The following is a 12,922-nucleotide window of genomic DNA, read 5'->3' as shown; positions in this document are numbered from 1 at the left end:
ATCACAGTAAATGATATTTGCTAGGTCCACATTTGTGTTTTTCCTGGAATGTGGTGACATTTCAGTTGATAAAAATAAGTAACCATTAAATCAATGAAGGTATGGCCCTAGACCTTCGAATGGATCCCAGAATGAAATTACAGCACCTTCATTACTATTGTTCTTTTGTTGATCTGGGTTATTGGTTTGTTTGCTTTCTGCAGCACAGCACAATACCCAGGGCCAGTTATGCTTTCAGCAAGCACAGTGATCAGTGCAATTTGTATTCCACTCTGTGTTGCCCAACATTGAGCCCAGTGGAAGAGAGCTCAGGGACCTGGCCCAGGATTGTCCAGCAGGAGTGATGGATAGTAGCTAGTAACACTCCCTGTATCAGTTCTTGTCATTAGCCAAGTGTATTAGTTTCCAAAGGCCGCCATAACAAAAAGTACCTCAAGCTGGATGGCTTAAAATGACCGAAGTTTGTTCTGACAGGGTTCTGGAATATAGGAATCTGAAGTCAGGGTGTTGGTCCCATTTGCAGGCCTTAGGGATGAAGCCGTCCTTGCCTGCTCCTAACTTCTGGTAGCTCCTGTAGAACTTGTCATTCTTTAACTTGTAGCTGCATCATCCAATCTCTTCCTTTTCCCAACCATCTTCCCTTTGCAATTCTGTGTTGCCACTTTTTATAAAGAAACTAATCACTGAATTAAAGGCTCACTCTAATCCAATGTCCCTATAACTGAATCCAATATCCCATCATAATGATTACATCTGCAAAGACCCTCTTTATAAATAAGGTTACAGTCTCAAGTTCAGGAAGATGTTAATTGGGGGGGGGGGGGTTATATACTTAATTAAGCCACTACACCAAGCAATAGAAACATTTAAAATTTAATCTTACTTAGAAAAATAAGTTGTTATATAAATACTTTTTCCATTTGGGACTTTTAGTCTATAGAGCCTAAAGATTATTGATTATTCTTAGGGTGTTTCTGAACATGATATTAACTTATGCAAGGATATAAAAATGTAAAAACAGCCAGGCACGGTGGCTCACGCCTGTAATCCCAGTTACTCAGGAGGCTGAAATCTGAAGATTACGGTTCAAAGCCAGGCTGGGTAGAAAAGTTCATGAGACTCTTAACTCCAGTTAACCGGCTAAGAGCCAGAATTGGAGGTGTGGACTCAAGTGCTAGCATACCCGCCTTGAGCAAAAGAAGCCCTGAATTCAAAAGAAGGCCCTGAATTCAAGCCCCAGTATGGGCACTTAAAACAATACATAAAAACAGTAAGCAGCAGTTTCATCTGGGGCTTTCTCACTTGCTTAATGAACATCAATTCATGGAGATACTTGGCTCTGCTATGTTTCAGTAATGTGTGAAATCAGATTGTGAAGGATTTGTACAGTAAATTAAAGGTTCCACTTGAACCTGTGGGAGACCAGGAAACAGTGGCAACTTCTTATTTTGAGAAGATATATGTACTGTTGCTGTGAAATTATTGAGACAGCACAGTCTGGGGATGACTTTAGACTACAAGAATAGAGATGGGGCAGGGAAATCATGCCTTTTAGCTTGGTAATTGATAAGATGATGGATATAATAATAGCTAATATTTCTTGAGCATTTCCCATGTAGGGTCTATTTTGAGCCCTTGTTATATACTAATGGCCCATAAAATTGTATCATTTCATTTTTAATTCCAGATGAGGAAATCAAGAGCCAAATACCTGAAACGATTGCACAGCTCGTGATTAGTGGAGCTAGGAAGTGAGCCCATAGGATGCAGTGGGGGAGAAGGCGCTGGGGAGGAGGCTGGCTGGCAGGGTCATTCCAGACTGGGAATCCAGAGGCAGGGTGCTCCTGGGGAGAGTTCACCAGATAATCGGGTTTGAATGTCGTATGGGCATGCAGAACCAAAGGTGGGAAATCTAAGTGGAGATGCCCCATTGGTTGCTGTGGGGTTGGGAAACGGTTTTTTTGGTGTGTGAACATTCATCTTCTATGTGTGCTTCTCTCTCTTTTTTAATGTATACATTATGGAAGCACAGCAGAACATGAAAGGTTAGTAATCCTGTCTTCTAGTTCTAAAAAGAAGAATTCTTCTAAAAGAGTGGAAGTCTTAGTGATAATGCATTCCCAGGTCCTTTGTCCATTAGTTAGGGAAGTAAATGCAGTTGTGTCCAGGGGATCTCCCAGCCAATCGGAGACAGAAGAGCTCTGTGACAGATTTGTAACCAGATGATCGTAAGTGAGTATTACAGCCTGCATCCTTTCTATCTCACACTTTCCACCAAATGCACTCCTGCGTTGCTCGGACCACAGGGTATTCCAGTTCAAACCTGGCAGTTTATGGGAACTGCGTTTGTTGAAATCATTCAAAAAAGAAAAGCCTGTGAATTCCCCGCCTGAAGCACTGCCTGGGTTTGGTGTCATTTTGGCCTCATTAATCAGCCTTGCAGCAAGGCAGACACTGTGCTGTGTATTTTACCGTCCCCAGCGCAGCGGCTCCTACATCTCTGCCCCCCAGGCTGGTGCATTGGGGAGAGAGAGAAAGGGAAACCATCCATCTTCCTCGTTACTCGTGTCAGCGGCCGTTCCTTCCCCCTTCCTGTTGGCTGTCTCTCTCACCACCTGTGTTTAGAATTAGCACTGAAGCTGCTGCCCAGATGAATAAGAAGCCCTGTCCCTGTCACCTGCTTTGGCATGGCCCGCCACTTCTCAGTGGAAACAGCACATCAAGCCGTTACCCTTCATAGAAGGCGTGTAGGAGGGAGAGGGAGAGTCATCCATTCCTGTGGAATTATCAGCACATAAGATTTCAGTCCATTTTAGATCACACCTGCTAAAAGGTATGGCACTTTGTGGATTGAATGGGTAAAAGAGAATAATGCTAGGGCTTAAGTGCTAGAGCTCTGCTTTTCTTGATCACCTTTGGCACCACATGGCTGATATTGATCTACTTGGGTTCAACTCTTTATCGTCATTTTGTGCCTGTACTGGGACTTGAACTCAGGGCTTGGGTGCTGTCCCTTAGCTTCCTTGCTCAGGTCTGGTGTTTTATTTACTATTTGAGCCACAGCTCCACTTCTGGCTTTTTGCTTATTAATTGGAGATAAGACTCTTGCACACTTTCTTGTCTGTGCTGGCTTTCAGTCTCAGCCCTCAGATCTCAGCCTCCTGTGGTAGTTAGGATTACACACATAACTATCAGTGCTCAGTGGTTTGACTCTTCCCTCCTCTAATTACCATTTGTGCAGTACTCACTTAACCCCTCTGTGCCTCAGTCTTCTCATTTCTGAAACAAGGATGACCCTACTGGAGTTTGCAAAGTGAGAGAATGCATTCACCACTTCTGACTGTAGTGCATCCTGGGGTAGACTCAGCAGATGATCAACAGATAAATGGCATGTGAAAAAAGTAGAAGGAATTTGCCCTTAATGTCCTGTGACCCCATGAAGCTTTTTCCCTTTAGATTAGACTACATTATTTCCAGCCTAAAAATAGAAAAGTGAAGTAAATAAAAAGATTTGTTCCTATCACACCTATAGTCCTAGCTACTCAAGTGGTCAAAGCCAACATGAGCAGAAAAGTCCATGAGACTTTTGCCTTCAATTAACTAGCAAAAAGGAAGAAGTGGAGTTATGGCTCAAGTGGTAGAGCACTAACTTGAGTGAAAAAAAAAACAATTGTGAGGGCAAGGCTCTGGATTCAAGCCCCAGTACCAGCACAAAAAATAACTAAATAATAAATAAAATGTCACATGCCAGCTTTACAAATAACTTGCCTTTATCTGCCATTAGGTAAATTGGGCATCATTAATCCCTTACCTTTCTGTTACTAGAAGACTCTTATACTAGAAGACTCTACATGCCATTCATTTAATAAGCTGTGTGCAGAAAAAGTAGCGAGTTTTTAAACTCAGTGACCAAAAATGTTTACACACTGGAAAAACAAATGATGCTGTACAGTATCAAAAAGTAAGCTACTAGCTACAGGTAGCCAGTAGTTCCTTTGTTGTGTATCCTTCCACCCTTGTCAGTGGCGAGTTATTTTACACACGTTTACAGTAAACCTCGGTGGGCTAGCAGTGCCAGAGGCTCTCTGGGAAATTATTGTTAATCTTCCTATTTTGTAGACAAGCAGATCGTGTGATTGGCACAGAAACGCAGAGCCGGCTCCAGAGTCACTAGTTCTTCACGCCCTTCTTTCTTGCTCAGTAGTATTCCCCTGTTTCAAAGGAAAGCTTTCCTTGATTGAGGATGTCCCTCCAGATGAATATAATTGCTTGTAGTTCTTTCGTAGTAGAATTTATCCTCTGGGGACACTGTCTAGCCTTATACTCTTGGGTGAGTATAGAACAGACTTCCAGGTGTTGAATGGCTGGACCAAAACAAATCAAATTGATGTCCCCCACAAAGGGTTAGATAGTTAATGAGGTGCATCCTACCTGCCAACAGGGTGTGCTTAAATTGCAATCCTCCTGCCCTCCCTTATTTTACATGGGCTCAAGAATACTCAAGTCATAAAGTGGAGACTTGAGTGAGTCCCGGCAGTACATCACTGGACCCTGCTTCCTAACCATGGCTAATAACCAAACTAGTTATCAGGTCATGTTTTCCTGCCTAACTATCGCTTTTCTGACTCACTCTGAAGTTAAGTCTGAGTTGACAGGAGGGCCTGAACATACATGAATGCTATGGATGAACAACTGCCCTAAGGATGGTCCCCATCTCTAAGGGCTGATGGCTATGACGAGCCAGAAAGTGAGACTGAGCCCCAGGGGGGAGGGGTGGCTGGTGGCTCACACTTGCTATTCCTAGCTATTCAGGAGGCTGCTATCTGACAATCATGGTTCAAAGCAAGCACAAGCAAGAAAAGTCTATGAAACTCTTATCTCCAGTTAACTACAAAATGCCAGAAGTAGAACTGTGGTAGAGTGGTAGCCTCAAGCACAAAAATCCCAGGGATAGAGCCCACGCTCTGTATTCAAGCCCCAGGAAGAATACAAGAAGGAAGGAAGGAAGGAAGGAAGGAAAGAAGGAAGGAAGGAAGGAAGGAAGGAAGGAAGGAAGGAAGGAAGGAAGGAAGGAAAGGAAAGAAGGCAGGCAGGCTTATTCAAGTTCCAGGACCAACACAGACACAAGAAAGAAAAAAAGAGAAAAAAAGGAAGGAAGGGAGGCAAGAGGGAGAGACAAAGAGAAAGAAAGAAGGGAAGGAAGAAAAAAAGGAAGGGAAGGATGATGAAAGGAAAAGAGGAAGGGAAGGAAGGAGGGGAAAAGGGAGGGAGGGAGGAAGGGAAGGAGAGACTGACTTCCGCTGGTAGAAGTGTACGTGGACACAGAGAGCCCTTTTTCATTAATTATCTTCATTCTAGGGAAAATTTTTTTTTTTTTTTTTTTTTTTTTTTTTGGCCAGTCCTGGGCCTTGGACTCAGGGCCTGAGTACTGTCCCTGGCTTCTTCCCGCTCAAGGCTAGCACTCTGCCACTTGAGCCACAGCGCCGCTTCTGGCCATTTTCTGTATATGTGGTGCTGGGGAATCGAACCTAGGGCCTCGTGTATCCGAGGCAGGCACTCTTGCCACTAGGCTATATCCCCAGCCCCCTAGGGAAAATATTTTAAAAATCTTTTTCTTTGGCTGTGGGATTCTCATAAGAAACTCACATTGTCTCTCTCCCAAAGACTCAGAACACTTGAGATAATCATGCTATTATTTAGCATATTTTGTGTAAGAATGTCTGGCATGTCAGCTTCCCTTGGCTAAGCCATGTGTTGCTAGTCTGGGTTTTGGTCTATTACTGACTAAGTAGTCACTGCCCCTTCTAGCTACGTAGTGTCCATCTGTATTCTCTGCTAAAACCAGGAGCTGAGGGCAGAGGGAGATGGGCAGAGAAGAATATCACAGAGAAAGTGTTTCTTCTGTCCACTGCAATTATGTTGTTTTAGTGGGATTATTTTCTTGGCGAATTCCAGGCTGTGTTTTCTGGACGCTTCTCCACCCCCCGCCATATGGGTTAGAGTTAGGTCAGTCTGCCTAACTCTTGAGTGCCTGGCTGGCTCAGCAGGGTGTCTTTGCTCACCACCCAAGGCTACAGCCACACTTGACACTCCTCCTCAGGTGTGTATGGCTGGCCAAATGTGGTATCTGAACTTCTTCGAGCCAGAACAGCCTCTGACTATACAGCTGAATAATTGTTTCAGAGACTGAAATGTAAAAGATAAGCAAGCAAACTTATATCAATGGTCTTTTTGTTAGTAGTGTGTGTGTGTGTGTGTGTGTGTGTGTGTGTGTGTGTGTGTGTGTTGGGGTGGGGGGTGGGGTTTCTGTGTTTCCCAGTGGGCTGGAAGCTTTGGAGAATAACGATGTAGCAGTTCACTTTGAGTTCTGCTCTTTCCATTTGGGCCTTGCATTGGAATCATTGAGGTCCTCTGAAATTTCTCAGTGCTCGTGACAAATCCAACACTGATTAAATCAAAACCCCTGAGTGGTGGGACCTACAGATGGTTGGGTTTTTGTTTTTTTAAAGCTCGGGGTTACTGCACAGCCAAGATTGAAAACTGTAGGTCTGAAAATGAGTGCCTCTTCATGCATAGTGTTCTCACCTGCACATTGTTTCATGCAGTCGCAGTGAATTTTAAGAACAGATTGTGGGTTTCTAAAGCCCCTCTTCAGCGTGCATTAAAAGCACCTGGAAACACAGATTGCAAAACTTTCCCATCTTTAACTTTTACACCTCCTGAGTTAGTAGGTCCAGGAGTGGACCCATCATGGTGATGCTGCTGGTACAGGACATAGGCCGAAGACCTCAGATCTAATCTTCATCTTCTTTTTGTTCAGCCAGAGCATCATTCTATAGTGGAGTATCCAGCGGTACAAGATGGCGGATACTGGAGGAGACTAACATGTTACCACCCCCTACTCCAGCAGTCATTGGAATGAACCTTTTACTCTTTCTGCAAAGGCAAACTCCTCAGAGAGTCCCTCTGTTTCAGCATTGGGCCCAAGGCTACATAGATTTCTCCTGTCCCAATGTGGAACTCAGATTTAAAGTTTGATTTCTCACCAGGTTTATGAATATCTGGGTACAGTCGAAAGCCCACTGTTAGAACCATTCTCCAGGAGCATCGTGGCTTGAAGCAGCATCCGTACACCCCGATTTAAAGATTTAGTTTCAGAGTTTCAGAAAACCAACTTTTAAACAAACTCTCAGAACAACATTTGGTGTAGCAACTGCCTCTCACTGGAGCCTCTGGTTCATTTTGTGTGTGGTTATTTTGCTCTTTTCACTTGGAGCCCAATGGGGGAGGGAAGATTTGTCATGCATTCAGCTAACGTTTATTAGGGGCCCACCATGGGTCTGGCGCTGCACTGTTTACTGGGGATATAAAGATAAAAAAGCCCTAGAGGGGCTCAGAGTCTAGGTGGAAAATATTTACTAAGCAAATAAGAAAATATTTACCAAGTTACCAGTGTGATAGGTACAAGAAAGGAAAACGGATAAAAGCGGGATCTGTTCTGCGTTTGGATGTGGGGTGCTGGTGAGGTGGGGTGCACGTGTGTGCATTGGGTGTGGAAAAGGGGCTAGTGTTTGAGGGGTGTAGAATCAGGGAGATTGTTGGGAGTTGAAGAACACCAGGAGTTTTCCAGGCAGAAAGGCTGCTGCATACTAGGGTGAGAGAGGCATGTGGGGAGGACACAGGGAAGGAGTAGTACAAGAGAGTAAGCCCAGGCAGGTGAGTCCAAGAGATTCTTACTTCCAGTCAACCAACAAAAATCCTGAAGTAGAAGTGTGGTTCAAGTGGTAGATCACCGGCCTTGAGTTAAAAAAGGCAAATCAAGATCACGAGGTCCCAAGTTCAAGCCCAGTGCTGGTACTAAGGAAAGAAAGGTTGGGGCCCTTGGTGAAGTGACCAGGGTGAAAGCCCTTCCGGCGGGCCGTGTGAAAACAGAAGGTCTGCCCTCCGGAGCATGCGGCAGTGGACCCTTGGGAAGCGAGGGCAGCCCTCCCCAGACATGGTGCTGGTTCCTGCCCAGGACCTGCAGCCTCCAATCATGGTTGCTCTGCCGGAACGTGATGCAGGGACTCCACCACCCAATTAGACAAGGCACCGAAAGGCCAGGGCACACTTCTGTGAGGTGCTTCCCACGCTAGGAAGGGCGGTGGCTTGCTGACGTGGGCTGATGCCCTGAAGGGTTAGAACACAGCACACATGGTGCAAAGCACACGCCATAGGACTCTTGAGATTAGGAAATGCTTCAAGGAACTTGAACTCAGGGTCATGGCACTTCTCTTTTAGCTTCTTGCAGTCAAGGCTGGTGCTCTACCACTTGAGCCACACCTCTACTTCCAGTTTTTTGCTGGTTGCTTGGAGATAAGAGCCTCATGGTTTTTCCAGCCTGAACTGGTTTCAAACCTTGATCCCCAGATTCCATCCTCCTGAGTAGGATTATAGTAATGAGCTACCAGCACCCAGTGGTGGTTGCTGCCTCCTCCTTTCCCTCCCTCCTCCTCCTCTCCCTCTCTCTTCTCCCCCCTCCCTGAACTAGCAATGCACATGAACTCCTTTCCATAGATGTTTGCAATGAGCTCACAATATAATGGTTTAGTCTCTCATTTTTTCTTTCTTTTTGCAAGCAATTAAAAATTTTTCTGATCTTCATATTGTTCCTCCTTTGGTAGCAATATAAGACCTACTTTCTCTCTTACTAAGTCAGAGTGTCTGAGTGTCTGTTTCTATCCAAGTCCACATTTCTTGGAGCTCTGGGAACATTTCTCCACAGACCGTGGCTGTCTGCCTACTTCCTGGAGACAGAACAATGCTGGGCTGTGACAGAAGTGGAACAGGAGCACCTGGCTCCTCCAACCAGGAGTAAAATGCTGTTTTCCTACATGTGTTCTCCTAGTTCCAGCTCTTCAATCCTGAATTGCTAATAGAGGTATTAGCAATAACATGCTGAAGATGTATTTCAGGCACCTGAGGCTTGGCCTATGTGAGAAATACTAGTAAAGAGCTAAGCAGTGAGGATTTTAAATGGTATTCTTCATTTATGTACAATTAAAAACATAAATGGACCTATGGAGATGTCTATCTTAATTAGCTGGTAATGCTACTGGTTACTTTCCTGATTGCAGTTTGTGATAAAATACCACTTTTGGAACTGGGGAGGCAAGGTGGTTGTCAGCTTTGTTTTTGTTTACCTTTAACTGTAGTTTTTGTTTGTTTTAAGATAGATGCTGGTGGCTCAGGCATGTAATACTAGCGACTCAGGAGGCTGAGATTTGAGGATCTAGGTTCAAAGCCAGCTCAGGCAAGAAAGCCCATGAGACTGTTATCTTCAGTCAACCACCAAAAAGCTGGAGGTGGAGCTGTGACTCAAGTGACAGAGTGCAAACTTTGAACAAAAAAGCTAAGGGACAGCTCCCAGCCCGAGTTCAAGCCCCAGTACTGGTACAAAAAAAAAAAAAAAAGAAAGAAAGAAAGTTTTTTTAGGTAATATTCCTTACACAGGTATAGTTTCAGCTCTGTTTGTGAAATTGCTAAGTCAATGGATTTGAACACCCACCCAACCTGTCTTGGCCTTTATTAAGTCTTAGGTCTAAAACTGCCTACCAGCAGGGCTAGTTCTGAAATGGGCCAAGATGAGCATTGTCTGGACAGGGGCATTTGTTAAGGAAATGTACCCCTGGTATCACGACCTGGTGGTGTCTACCACAAGGCATGGTAAGCCAGCCTTCCCTCCCCAGGCCCACACCTGTGGGGGAGCCGTGGCACTGCTTTGTGGTTTGCCTCCTGTCTACTGTGATTTCCGGCTTCTTTCGTTTTCATTCTCTTCCATCTCTGGTGCTTTTGAACACAGAACCCCTCCCGCCACCCAAACTTCACATTCCAACCCCATGCTCTCATGGTGCCAGGCATGTCTCCCCACCATGCGGCTGGCCACCCGCCGACTCGTGCTGAGGATGGACAGGAACGTAAACTCACTGCAGCGAAGCTGCTTGCTCTCTGTATATTTTTAAGACCAGGGATCCAGGGCCTATTTTTTGAGGCTGTATTTTTTTTCTTAGCTTCTTGCAAACTGAACAAAACATTTCTTGTTGCTTTTATTTCTTGATGATATTCTTTCCTCTGCACTGATGGACAGAGAAACTGGGGGATGGAGATTTATTAGATCATGTCTAGCTCCTTCCTACCCTTTCCTGTCGCTCACAGGTCTTTTATTCCCACAGTCTCTCCTTTCGTGTTTTTCTCTCCTAGTTTTCTTAAGAATTTGTTTTCTCCAATTCTCCTTGGGGAAGAACTTCTTTGTCTGACCATAGGGGAATTTATGTAGACATATTCCTATTCTTTTTTCTTTGCTCAGCTTATTTTTTCTGGCCTTCATAATCCTTTACGTTACCAGAAATATCCTCTCATCTTCCTAGGTCAAGTATTTCTGGATGAATTCTTTTTTTTCCCCTCTTTTCCATTTATTAAGTTCAGAGTTTGTTTTTCTGCTTTGCTTTCTCTCTTCATCAATCAGCCCTAAAAGCCATTAATCATTTCCTACGGTACTGAAAATTCTTTTGCTTATTCCCATATCAGGGATCCAGGGCTGGTGAAAACCAGTTCTGGAGCAAACCTTACTAAACTGGTATGTACTCATTCTTTGTCTCTCTCTCTCTCTGGTTCTCTCTTTGGTTTTCTTTCACACTCTGTTTTTCTCCAAACTTCAAATGGAAATTCCTTTTAAAATACTATTTCTAAACTGTGGTTTGAAACATTAAAGGCCTAGTATGAGTGTGTGTGTGTGTGTGTGCACATGCGCGTGCTTCTGTGTGGTTAGATTATGTTTGTTGTCACTCTTTTTTGGTTTTTTGTTTGGGGCCTGGGACTTGAACTTAGGGCCTAGGTGCTGACCCTGAGCTTCTTTGGCTCAAGGCTAGCACTCTACCACTTGATCCACAGCTTTAGTTCCAGTTTACAGACTTTCCTGTCTGGGCTGAAATCTCAGCCTCCTGAGTAGCTAGGATTACAGTTGTGAGTCATTGGCACCCAGCTGTTCTCAGACATTTGGATGATATTTTTCATACCCTTAGAGCTCTGAGTCTTTTGGATTTCTTCCTGAGGACTTGGATCCAGTTCAGTTAGCACCCTTGGAACTATGATGTGGCCTTCTACCTTAGAGCTGTTATCTTTGGAGGAGGGAAAAGAAATAAGCTGTTATTTGTAGTATTTGTAGAATTTAGAAAAAGATTTATATATCCTTGAGACTCACTTGTTTAAAGTAGGTTGGTAGACTCCAGTGTTAGGTAGAAGGACTAACACCTTAATATGCTGTATGGTTTCCTGGATGGGACAGTCCAATGTGATAAAGACATTTATTTTACTTACAATGATAAGACTCAATGCAATCCCAGTCAAAATCAGTCCCCCCCTCCCTCCCCTTGGGACTTGACTAGGAAATTCTAAAATGTATTGAGAAGTATGAAGGACCAGGATGAGTAAGATAGTCTTTTTTATTGTTGTTATGCTTTTCTTTTTTGTCAAATTGGTTTATCCCAGTTATATGGGGGGAGATTTCATGAGTACATCTTCACATGTGTTTATACTGTGTTATAATCAATTTCACTCCTCCCTCACACTTCCTGCAACATAGCCTCTAAAAAATATTGTCCACAACAGGTTTCCTTGGTGGGTAAAATACTTTTAAAAGAAAAAGATCTTCTGGGTGCTGTGGTGCACTCCTATAATCCCAGCTACTCAGGAGCCTGGGCAGACAAACCCAAGAGACAGTTATGCCCAGGGAACCAGCAGAAAACCAGAAGTAGAGTGTGGGTCAAGTAGTAGAGTGCCAGTCTTTAGTGAAAAAGCCAAGTGAAAGTAGGGGGGCCTGGTCCCAATATTTATTTACAAAATAATGCGATACTAGCACAGATAAGGACAAACAGACAAATGGGAAAAAATGAAAAGACCAAGAAGTAGAGCTATGGCTCAATTGATAAAGTGCTAGTCTTGAGCCTGAGTTCAAGCCCCAGGACTCACACACACACACACACACATTCTCTCTGTCTCTCTTTCTCTCTCTCTCTCTCTCTCTCTCTCTCTGTAAAGCAAATTGCAATACACTTTCCAAGTTTCAATCCTAGTCTCAGACCAAAAAAAAAGGAAAGAAGAAAGAAGAGAAGTAACCAATCTTTTAGGGGTTGGAAATGTGGCTTAAATAGAGAGTGCTAGTTAGTGAGCAAAACATCAGGTACTGAGTTCAGATCCCAATCTTGGACCTAAAACAGAAACAATAGACAATATTCTTTCCAGATTCTTCAGAGCAATGGAAGGAAACAATCTTCAGATCTCCATGTGGGGAAATAATGCCTACCTCAGAAGGTGAACCAATGCAACAGCAATACTTACAAAACTATATGCTGTAATCCAGCCATATAACTCATGGGGCGGGGGATGGAGAGAGGGGAAGGAGGGAGGAGGTAACAAGTTGGATAAGAAATGTACTCAATGCCTTACGTATGAAACTGTAACCCCTCTGTACATCACTTTGACAATAAATAAATTTTAAAAAAGAATCCAGATCTCAGCTGAGATCTGAGGGTAGCGATTAGAAGCCAGCCAGGACAGAGAATTCTGAGAGACTTATTTCCAATTAACCAGCAAAAAACTGCAAGTGGATGGAACATGTCTATTTCTTCAAGCATTGATCATTTACTCATAGTGAGGGATTCACAATCGCTTTTTATAGCTTTTTGAGATCTATTTTCTTCTTGTCACCCTTTGTGCAAAAACACACCAGAATGTGACTATGAGACTATGATGTAGCATCTATTGATTAATTTTTCCCAGTCTCGTTCTCTCCCTACTTTCCTCCATTCTGATTGCTTACTTTTCCATTCTCAACTTCTGTGAGATCCTCTTGTTATTGGGGTTTGTTGGTTTTTTGTGTGTTTTT

At 43.7% G+C, this 12,922-nt stretch overlaps 1 protein-coding gene across 2 annotated transcripts in view; it reads left to right on the top strand.

Moving 5' to 3' along the window:
- The window catches only part of Wars2 (tryptophanyl tRNA synthetase 2, mitochondrial), a 66,934-nt gene that overhangs the window by 18,275 nt on the left and 35,737 nt on the right, over window positions 1-12,922 (top strand). The window lies entirely within an intron of this gene.

This window comes from Perognathus longimembris, chromosome 7, assembly GCF_023159225.1.
Source record: "Perognathus longimembris pacificus isolate PPM17 chromosome 7, ASM2315922v1, whole genome shotgun sequence".
Lineage (NCBI taxonomy): Eukaryota > Metazoa > Chordata > Mammalia > Rodentia > Heteromyidae > Perognathus > Perognathus longimembris.
The sequence above is the reverse complement of the archived record's forward strand: the minus strand, read 5'-3'. Positions and strand labels throughout refer to the sequence as shown.